The 10,742-nt window shown below is 53.3% G+C and overlaps 1 long non-coding RNA gene across 3 annotated transcripts; it reads left to right on the top strand.

Moving 5' to 3' along the window:
• The first annotated feature begins 1,880 nt into the window (after positions 1 to 1,880).
• LOC119049575 (uncharacterized) lies at positions 1,881 to 10,464 on the top strand. 3 transcript variants are annotated; one of them, XR_005082552.2, is made up of 4 exons: positions 1,881 to 2,587; positions 6,612 to 6,731; positions 6,846 to 7,011; positions 9,929 to 10,464. It is a non-coding gene; the product is annotated as an uncharacterized LOC119049575 (long non-coding RNA). The 3 variants fall into 3 exon arrangements; XR_005082550.2 differs by having other exon boundaries at positions 6,075 to 6,731; XR_008391318.1 differs by lacking the exon at positions 9,929 to 10,464 and adding an exon at positions 7,982 to 8,638 and having other exon boundaries at positions 6,075 to 6,731.
• The last annotated feature ends 278 nt before the right edge of the window (positions 10,465 to 10,742 follow it).

The raw sequence follows: 10,742 nt of genomic DNA, 5'->3' as shown, positions 1-10,742 counted from the left end.
CCCTCACACGGTGGAGGAGGAGGACTGAGAAAATCAAAGGTGGCCAGGTGTCACACATGCTGCCAACTGGAGAACAAGTCGGCGACAAGCTACAGGGTCACTGTAAATGCGGGAGGACTTTCTACGGGGATGCTTTTTCTACGGACACCAGCATAATCCCAGATAGTCCGCAAGATTAAAGAAGGCATCTCGATGGGTCCATTGGGTGAATGTCCTTGATTGGCACAAGGGGTCCCCATTCTCTGTCCAGAGAAATCCCCAGCCATCTCCATAACTACCATGGGCTTAAGGACACCCGGTGGGGCCATGAAAGGGAGGAGACAGGTGGAATTTGGCTGGAGCAGCACCGAGGACCGAAAGGACTTCCCGACCAGGGTGCCCAGATGTGCGTTACCCCAGGCCCAGCTGCATCTGCGCTGAGACAATTCCTCTGCCTGGAATACTCATGATCTTGTGCTTCCGTGGGCATCCTGGGGTGAACTTACGGTGGAGGGGGCTTCCACAGCTAGGAGGGTAAGGAGCAGCGACTCCCCCCATGAGGAGGGATGCCCACAGCTGGGATGAAGACCAGGGACTGCGGGCAGGGTGGGGGGACCCTAGGGGTGAGGACTCTGGGCAGAGACAGCAGGAGGAGGTGGCACTGATGCCGCCGTCTGATGCCTTTGGAAAGAAACTTCCATCTTGGTTTTTCCCCAGTTTGGTTGACTGTTCAGCATTCAGCCCATGTACTTTACTTTCATAGCTGGCAAGGGCCTTTACAGTTCTCACCCGGCGGCTGGGATACCACTGGGCCCAGGCGCTCTGTGTCTCCCTGTCGTGTCTGATGAGATGGGCCCGGCACCCCAAACCCAGGCCCCAGGCCTTGGAACCAGGGGTCTCACCTGACTCCCACTCCTCCTCCAGCCCCAACTTGGGATTTTGGTGGCTTCTCTCGGCTTCTCTTCAGCCCCCTCCCACCTCCCCACCCCCCAGTTTTATGGCCAGCTTCAGGGTGTAGCACACGCCCAGGGCCTGCTTGCACTGCAAAGCTACTTCCCTCGGGCTTGAGTCCATCTCGGGCTGCTTTCTAGGTAAAGAAGAGGAAATTTCCAAGTTGGCAGCTGGCTTTGTGATTTATCTAAGGGAGCTGTTTGTTTATGCTAACACATAAAACCCAACGTAAGTTCAGAAAAGGGGGCATGTCCGTGTTTCTGCACGCATCACCACGATGCTCCTCTACTGTGGCAAACTGAGAGCACACCCGCCTTCGAGGGCACAGGTGACGGCTTCCTTGTGGCATTTCAGGCTGTTTACAAGCTTCTTAAAGTGGCGAAGCAGGGGGATTTCAGTGACGACTTGCTAAGGGAGCGTGTGACTGAACTACAGTGAAGGTTGAAGGTCTAGACTTGGAGGCTCCACCCCCGTCTTGCTCCTACTGGTGGATCTGTTGGAGACAGGGACGGTCTCTCGTGTTTCTCCGTAAACATGAAAGCCCACACAAGCTAGTTCCACACACATGTAAAACACTACATAGATGTATCTACGTGGTTCAGTGCTTGTGACAGTTCTGTGAGGCGGCTGTCAGTGGTCCCACTTCACAGACGACAACTCAGCAGGGTCTCTGCCGGGCGAGGTGACTTGCCAGAAGTCCGAGTGGGAGCAGCTGGTGGGTCAGGGACTCACGGCGCTCGACCAGTGGCGGTCTGCGTGTGTTCTTCGTGACCCGCTGCCCACGGCGAAAGCCTCCGTCCTTTCATCGGCTTTGAGGGAATGAATGAGCACCCACGAGAAAAGGTTTGGGTGACTAGAAACTGAAGTATCTGTAAGTCTTGCATTCTTAACTCTGATGAAAAGAAAATCGAAAGGGATCAGTTTCATGGATTCAAAGGGGATTGCTCACGAATCCTCCAAGTGAGGACTGTGAGCAGGAACACGAGGGAAGAGGCTGCTGAGGCCCCGCGTGGCTGTCGACTCCCAACTGGTTAACACGTACGGCACATCGACACCATGTCCCCCCGCACAGAAGAGCGCTCTGCCATCACAAAGTGAGGGGTCATGGTGACCACGACTGTAAGGAGGACTATTAGTAACGGACTGATTTAGACAAAAGATTTTTTTTTTTTAATCCATGGCAGCTCCACAAAGTGCTGCGTGAGAGGAAAAGACAGCAACATGGGTTTCCACTTCCTGCAAGGGGAGCGTCACTCTGATTCGAGCCAACCCAACCAGCCTCGGGCTTGGAGACCGGCCTGTTCTCCAGACCTGAGCCAGGCCAGGGGACAACGCACACGGGCTTCCGACTGCTTGTGACCGGACGCAGGTCCGGCTGCCTGCCACTGCCAAAGCCGATACTCGAGAGGCGGGTGCCGAAGGAGAGAAACGTGGTTTGTTTTCAGGTGCTGGCCATCTGGAAGAGGGGGGACTCACGTCTCAAAGCCCACCTCCGCCTCTCAGTGGAGACAGAGGTTTTTGTAAGTGGGGAGAAGGGAAGGGCACAAAGAGATCAAAGGAGGAGCTGCAAGTTCTCCAACAGTCCGTTCTGACAAGGCAAGTGAAGGTCCGCTGTGTGTCATCCTGGCTTTTCGTCACCCTGGCTCTACGCTCAAAGGTCAGCAAATCTCCCAGAGCTGGGAGGCCAGAAGGTCAGGGCCTGCATCTTTTGAAGTTAGTTCCCAGGATTCTCATTCAAACATGCTGTTTGTCTACAAGCCACGTATCAGTCAGAGTCAGCACTCACAGAAACAATGTCAAAAGGATGGTGGGGTGGGTTACACACTTTCCCGCTGACACAATTTCCCACTGTTGCCTGAGAAAAATCACACCATTCCGGAGGCAGTGGGAACACTTCACAGAGGCTCTGGGGAGGATCCAGGACTCAGGCTGCTTTGTGCAGGGAGCCCCGGGGCAGCCTTCAAGCCACGCAGCTCCCAGCACCCGCATCAGCCTTCTCTGGCTGGGCTGGTCTCCATGCCTTTGCTTTCTCCTTGAGCTACACAGACACGTACCTTCCCTGTCTGCCCTGAAAAGGCATTTCGTCTCTCAGCACAGTCCTCTGATGGTAGATGCCCCAGAAGGAGAGAAAAAGCAATCCATAATGTTTCCTTCTCACGGTCTAACTCTTTTGGGTAAGATGATGTTCCTGTTTGACCTCGCTCTGGTCGGTCAGCTCCAGGTGAAGACACGGAGGGGGCCCTGCAGGCACTGGGCTGAGAGGCCTGGCGGGGGCGCTGGGAACACAGTGTACGGCCGCCTCGTCTGGGGGAGACAGGGGAGTCTCTCCGACAGCCCCCCGAGAGCCCTGCCTCCCGGTATTCTCTCCCTCGTGTTCTCTCCTCCCTCGGGTGTGGGCTGGATTTAGCGAGTCAGTTCGAAGGGCCAGAATACAGCACAAGTGACAGATGTCACGAAGACCGACTCCTGCCTTACTTGGCCGCTCTCTCTCTTTTTTCAGTCCTCACCATTGGATGTGTTTACTGATTTTAGAGAGGAAGGGAGCGAGAAGCAGAAACACTGATCCCTCGTCCCCTTCTGTATGCACCTCAACCGGGGCTCAAACCCACAGCCTAGGTACGTGCCCTGAGTGGGAACCGAGCCTGCCACCTTTTGGTGCAGGTGATGATGCTCCAGGCCACTGAGTCCCCTAGCCAGCACTTACGTGCCCTCTCTTGCGCATGCCCAAGACAGCCAGTGGGTCGTGAGCTGCTCCATGCAGAGACCCCGCCCTGCCTCTCCCATGGGAGGCAGGTGTCCAGCCAACAGCCAGGGAGGAACTGAGGCTCTTACTGCAACGGAGACTGTTAATCCGTGGACGACCACCCGAGTGAGCTGCCGAGCAGGTCCTCCCCATGCTGACCCCTGCGATAACCCCCTCAGAGATCTGAGTCAGAGGACTTGGCTGTGCAGAAGCCTGGGTTCCTGGCCCCCAGAATCCATGAGATATGAAAGTTTGTGTTTCCTGCAGCTCAGGTTTGAGTTAATTTGTCTCATCACCTTGGGTCACTGATACTTCATCCAGTCCAGCCTCGGCATTCTCAGTGAGCTGGTGAGCACCTGGGCTTCCCACAGACTCGAACCAACCAGAAGCCAGGCCCCGAGTTCCCAGACAGGGCCTCTCACCAATTTACCATTCCCGCCTGCAACTTGGCATTACAAAAACTTGCCTGGTGTGGCCTCGTTTAAACCCCCTCTAAATGGGGCAGCACTCTTTCCTGGTAGGATATTCTCATTTCCAGCTGGCCAGGAAGAGGACAGGCCAGTCTGGAGCGCTGATCTTGAAGCCAGTCTGCCTGCCATTGGCTCCCCCTCCCAGCTGAACCCCACTGCAGGTCCTGGGTGCCAGCAGTGGTGTGAGGGTCAAACCCAGACAGGGTGGCAGGAGGACCTGGGAGTCTGGGAGGCAGGACAGCTGCTGAGGCATCAAAAGGGCAGAGCCAGGCAGCCAATCAGGAACTGAGGCCTCAAATGCAGGTATCAGCATCAAACGGACAGCGATGATACTTTATACTAGACCTTGACACTGAAACAGCTGTCTGCCCAGGAGGCCCCCTGGCTCCCAATCACAACAGGCACCGGCCCCAGGGCATGGGTGTCCTTCCTCTGGGCGACTTTCCTCCTCATTTCAAGTGCCCTCCCACTCGGAGAAAGGAGGAGGATGGGACAGGTTGTGTGCCTTCCACGCTCTGTGAACTGGCTCCCTGGGGGCCCTCAGGGGGAGGGCGGAGCCAGGTGGTTGTGGTGTGGCGCCCCGTGGGCCTGCGTGTCTGTGTCCGGTGAGGACAGAGAACGAGGGAGGGTGTGTCCTCAGTGCTGGGCTCTTAGGATTTCGGGGACAGTGCTTGTTGAAACCACGAGGACAGCTGCTCCCTGAGGTTCCAGATAAATTCACAGAAATCTTCTTAGCCTCCGAAGAGGTTGGCTTGCAGGCATGGTCACGTACTTCCTCCTGCTGGACATTCCACCTGGTGGATGCTCCAGCTGGTTTTAGACCCTTTTACCGAAATGACCTTTGTCTGGGATGGAGCAGGGGTCACGAAATGGAAGCCAACTGGATCCTGACCTCCAATACATTTTATTTGGTCAGCCCAATATTTAATTTTTTTCAGATAGAGCCACTGAAAAAATCAGAATACTTCACTCAAGTCTAGAGTTTCCTGGCTTCTCTGGCCACTTTGGGTCTCACTGGCCCCCGGGATCAGGACTCAAAGGTGGTGGCCTCCTTCAGATGGGTCAGGTCATCCCACCCGTTTTCCTCGTGGACCTGATCTTCCTGGGCCCTGCAGGCATTTGAACCTTTACCCCCTTGAACTGAAGAGTCAACCTGGCCCAGGAGGGGATACATGCCTCTAACACAAAGACAAAAACTCCTAGGCGTCACATACAATTTTAATACCTGGGAAAGGATTTTAATAATGTCCCTCATCACAAGTCTGCCCCATTTCATTCTTTCTTCTGGGCTGTATTTCCAAGAGCTCTCATAATAGAAAGAGCCAACTGCACTTACATAATGAGCACAGTGATACTGGTCAATAATAATAAGCTTTGCACAAGCATGCAATGAACAGAGAGAACCCTTTCTCATTAACTGGAAGAGGTCATACAGTGTAGACCACTCCCAGAGATGCTAGTGCGGTCACAGCTAATCTGCTCTGGTAAAAACAGAAACACTGTAGCTGAGTCATAACAAGGGAGGGGCTGCTCCGCTCACTGTCGATTCCGTCAGGAGACAAGGGAGGGGGCAACCGATGGTGATTTCTTTGTCACAGCCGAGGAGAGAGAGGCACCGTGGAGCAATTTCTCTATCTGGTATCACACCGCTATTTTAATGAACATTCCTCCTTGGACTGGATACATCAGATGGCTTCCTTCTGTTCTACGCTGTTTTTCTCACGTGCATCCTATACAATTGCGCTCAACCTGCCCCACACAGAACGAATCAGCACACGTAGCTGCTCACTGTGTTCCAGTTTCCTTTGCAAAAAGTGTTTCTCACAAAGACCACTTGGGACCCGTGAATTCCAGTTTCTAGTTTGGCTGGATGGCTATTTAGCTCTACAATCTTGAACAGGAGGTTTCCATCCTGGGCTTCTGTTTTCCAGGCCCCTCCCTGTCTGGGAATCACAGACATGAGGGCCTGAGCCCCAGACCTGCCACGGAGAACCTTTTTGAATGAGGACGGAGACACAGAAGAGAGTTCACGTGAGCATGTGGCCCGCGAGGCCCTCCGCTCAGGCGGGTCCTTGGAGCACTCTCCTGGCCGTCATGGGGGCGTGGGCTTTGGCGGGGCAGCCGAGGGGAGGTGGTTAACTTTAAAAACTAGGTAACTCTTTAAAATAACCACGCGTATCGAAGTATAAGCAAAGAACACCCATCAACGCAGTGGTTCTACTTAAAATGAGGAACGAGGGTAAGGCAGGATTTCATTGTGACACTGGAACTCATTTCATCGTTACTCCAACATATCCACGGTCCACTTCCACTTGCTGTCCGGGTGCCCTGCATCTATTTAACCAACAGACAGGAGGCACCTCCTGCAGGGCAGGGGTCCTGCCTAGGAAGTGTCCGTAAGTGGACAATGACTTGCTCTCAAGTTGAAGTTTCCTCCATTTAATGCCTCTCCTACCTGCCGACCACAGGGACCAAAATCTCACTGCAGATGTGCTTCAAGCTGCGCATGTGTGAGAAAGACGATGCCCGGAAAACAAAACGTCTGTGCCTACGTCCTGCATCCAGCAGACCTCCAGACTGATGCTGAGGTGGGCGTGGTTGTGCAAATGCACACATCACACTCTCTCGTTTTGCTGGTGTGCGAGGATCCGCTCCCTAACCTCACCCCAGTCATGTGTTTTCTACGTTTGCTTTGTTCTCAGTGTGATGTGAACGTCAGGGCTTTCTCCTTCGACTTCAGAAGAAGACTCCAGGGGATGGATATGTGCACCCCCGGGAGTGGGAGACATCAAAGCCTTCCTGTTTTTCCCTACAGTTTGCCATTTTCTCCTATTCCAAGCTTGAACGGTACCTGGAACTGAGCCAAAGGTGAAATGCTCAGCACTTTGAGTTCTTTTAAATAATTCATACTTGGTGAGATGTACAGTGTTTGGGAAAAAAAACTCTCAAAGTAAACAAGGGGAAGGCTTATTTTTTATAGACTTCCTAGTGGGGGGTGATCGAGTTGGCGAGGGCAGGACTGAGGTTTGGGGGGGACCCCCTGGACCACTGCCCAGTGTCCATTAGCCCACTTTGCCCAGGGGAGCCAAGTGCAAAGGCCAGTTCTCACCGCAGCCAAAAAGGATACTTCTTCTCCCTCTGTCTTCTTGCCTTCTTAAAACAACCTTTTCCTGGCTCACCCAGAGAGGGTGGGGCGTATTTTCCCTCTTCTGGTTCGGAAAACACGCCCACTCTGCACCTCCAGCTGCTCCCCGCCCCCCCATCGTGCCCTCCCTTATCTGCTTTGCTCAGGGACCAGTCTCACATTCCAGCCCAACTCAGTTTCTAGGACACCCAGCCCCACCCGCCAGTCTTGGCGGGGACGGCCCCCTTCCTGAAAAACACGGATTCCCAAATGCTGCTGAGCCCCTGAGACTAGTTCTCTGCCACTCTGGGAGCATTTTTTAAAAATGCAATCCAGTCTCTCGGATTCCCACGTCCCAAGAAGATGCTTTCTGTCCGATGGAACATTCTGTTGCTGTTCACTGCGAGCCAGGCTTATTGTGTTCCTTTCATGAGGAAATGTTTCCATCGGGGGCCTGTGAGTTGAAAAGGCTCCATGCTCGGAAAGAGGGTGGCTTTGTCTCTTCCCCTTCTGTGACCTCTGTTGGGGGTTCTTTCGAGGCTCCAGACAGACATAACGGGGAGAAATGCTTCAAGTTGCACTCACAAAATTTTGGGATTTGCAAGGAAACTACTCGCCAGGCTGTCTGGATGCACTAAAATGTCATCTCTGTATTTTGGATGTGACTAGCTTGCTTAGTTAATGCTAGAGGGGAAAACAGAGTTTGTTCTCAAGAGAGAGCAGCAGCAGGAGAAAGCAGGCACACGAGGAGCTGACAGTGTTCCAGCCACTTCGTCACCAGGAGCTGAATCCACCGCCACCAGATTTTAACACCATCAGCTGATCCGAGGTCCCCTGGAATAACGGTGGGCACCAGCAGGTTGGGGCAGCCAACGCCCCCTCCACCTGTGAGTGGACCGCTGAGTTCTGCTCTGTTAACTCGGGTTCTCAGGACTGGGAGGCAGGGGGTCTTCACATTTGTCATCGAGTATGTGCCAGGCACTCGGTTGGTACTTTTATGTATTCAGCTTAATCTAATCGCAGCAACCTGCAAAACTGGTATTATTGCTACTGTGCATCCATGAATTTATTTGACTTCTTTTTACTTATACTCACATCACTCACATCCTTACGCAACCAGGCCATGGCTCAAACGTCTCCCCTGACAAGCCTTTCCTGAACTCCCAACCACAGCCACAGCTATGTCCTTTGCCGTCTTGTTCGTCTGACTCCTTTAAAGCTGTGACCTTGAACCCCTCCCACTCCAATTTGTTAGTTCTCCCTTCAACTACGTTTAGAATCTATCCTATTGAGTGTTTTTTAAAATTTCCATGGTCCAACTTTTCTTTATAATTTCTCATTTCATACCTACCTGTGCTTTTTTCATTTCTCTGTTTTAGTGGCATAATAGATTGGTAGCCTGTATCTTTTTTTAAGGCTGCAATGCCTTCATTTATCTCTTCAAGGATTCTAAATATACCTATTTCCAACTTTGTTTCAGATTTGTTACTGTTTTATTTTTATTCCTGGAAAAACTCATTCTAATTATTAACTTTATTGGCTCTCTTGGTATAAGGTTCCCTCACGTATCTCAGCGCTGGGTTTGCAGGATTGTCATACACGTATGTACCCTTGTCCCCTCTCTGTGCATTCCCTGTCTGTCTGAGCCTGGTTCTCGAGGCACTAAGCCATACCCCAGGCAGCAGCCCATGACTAGCAGGCTTTCCAGCGTCTTGTCCTGACCCAGGGAAGCCCTGGCCTGGCCTCTGGGTGTGGGCATGACGCTGGCTTGTGTGCCTCCCCAGGGGCACTTTCCCCCACGGTGGACTTTTATCTGACACCCTGCTTCCAGACCCAGAGCCTGGTGGGTCCTCAGACCAGTCTCAACTGTCTGCTTCATGTTTTGATCCTATTCTAAGACAATGGACATGTGTATCTCCCTTTGGAGTGTGGCTGACTTTTAAAATTCTCTTTTATATGTTATCTATCATTGCTCTGTGTTGGAACAGAGGGGGCTTCAAAGAATTCCCTTATACGGCCATTGAATCTGGTGAGCAGGAGCGGGAACTGGGAAAACACGTGTAGTGAACAGAACAGGGAGGTGACAAACGGGCGGCTGTGTGCAGGTGGGAGAGTAGGAACCTGAAGAAATGGGGAGTGCACGCCACTGGGGAGCTGAGGTGCAGGGGCCCCGTTATTCGAATGAAAAGAAAAGCCATAAAGTTTAGGGGTCGGGTTGAATGGCCATGACCTCCCAGGTCCTCCCTCCCTCTCCTTCCTTCTTCTCCAGCCCCCTATCCCTCAGCTCCTTTCTCGCTGGTGACATCCCCTGGGTGACCACCCATTCTGGCTTGCCTAGGACTGTCCTGCTTTCAGCACTGAAAGCCCTGCTTGCGAGGAAGGCTTCAGTCCTATGCCATCTGTGCTGGCCGGTTGCCTGAACTCCCTACAGTTCTCCTTGTGAGCCCCAGTGGAAGACACTTAATACCAAAATGAACTTTACTGAGGGATGAGCTTGGGAGACAAAAATGAGAGGGGAAGAAACAGGAGTAGGCCAGGACCCCCTAGAAAGTGCTTACTTTCTAGGCACAGCCACCACGTTCTGGAGAGAAATCACATGACCCCCCGAGTCGGTGAAGGAGGCAGGGAGCACACAGTGCAAACCCCACCCGTCTCCTGCAGCTCTGCTTGTTGACACGAGACCCCGAGAAGACCCAGCCTTCTTCAGAAGACCTGCTTCTCCTAGCTTGCATACAAGTGTCGGGAGGCGCCCAGGAAGAGCGGTAAGGACGAGACCTGCAGCCTCTGGCCGACCAGCACACAGCCCTCGGGCTGAGCCGTAAGCATTCTGGGGACCCAGGTGAGTCTTCACAGCAGCTCAGGGACATGCCAGGGAGGCTCATGCACCACTTTTGATGCTGACAACTGTCGATCAGTCCAGGCCACCCCTCCATCTCTTGAACTGAGCCAGCACACTCAGAACGTCTGATCTCCTCTTCCTCACCTCCGAGGAAACACCGCCTCAGAGTAGAAGAGTGCAGGGGGGAGGGGACGATCATTCCTCAACCCACTCAGCTCTTCCTGCAGGACCTGCCTTTGTGGCCACGTGGATGGGCCTCTGGGCGGGAATGGGCCACACATGGGCCAGTTCCAGAACACCTGAGCACAGCACTGGTAAGGGACACATGCGACCCAACGGGGCCACCTGCAGCGCGCCTTTGGAGATGATGGCCTGGGTCACAGGGCTCCGTTTCTCTGTGGGGTGGAGATCAGTGGCCCCGAACTCATCCACATGGTGCTTCCTGCCAGGCAGGAAGCTGGGTGCCGTAGGAGGAAGTTACCAAAGCCCAGAGATTCGCCAGGCCAGGCCCACGTCCAGTCATCACCGAGGGGCAGCCATACCTTGACCTTCCTGCGGCCACATGAGCCTTCCAGATACACTTGCCTTTGAGTCCAAATGAGTTTCAAGCAGCTTTTGACATTTACAGCAACAGTA

Source organism: Artibeus jamaicensis, unplaced genomic scaffold, assembly GCF_021234435.1.
Source record: "Artibeus jamaicensis isolate MK-2021 breed Jamaican fruit bat unplaced genomic scaffold, CSHL_Jam_final contig_327, whole genome shotgun sequence".
NCBI lineage: Eukaryota > Metazoa > Chordata > Mammalia > Chiroptera > Phyllostomidae > Artibeus > Artibeus jamaicensis.
This window is presented reverse-complemented; position numbering and strand designations above follow the sequence as displayed.